The following is a 208-nucleotide window of genomic DNA, read 5'->3' on the forward strand; positions in this document are numbered from 1 at the left end:
GTAGTTCCAGTGTGTTGGCACGTAAAAGTACTTGTCAATGGGAGCAAAGATCCCCCGAACAATGACAGAATCGTGAGCTATATGCTACACCATCATACTTTCTCTGCTAGCTGCAGATACAACCTTTGTCGCTGCAAGCAGGATGACACAAGCATGTTTTTCTGGCAAGATGATTTTTAATCATAAAACAAATGTCATTACTCACATA

The sequence above is a fragment of the Mixophyes fleayi genome, chromosome 6 (genome assembly GCF_038048845.1).
Source record: "Mixophyes fleayi isolate aMixFle1 chromosome 6, aMixFle1.hap1, whole genome shotgun sequence".
Lineage (NCBI taxonomy): Eukaryota > Metazoa > Chordata > Amphibia > Anura > Limnodynastidae > Mixophyes > Mixophyes fleayi.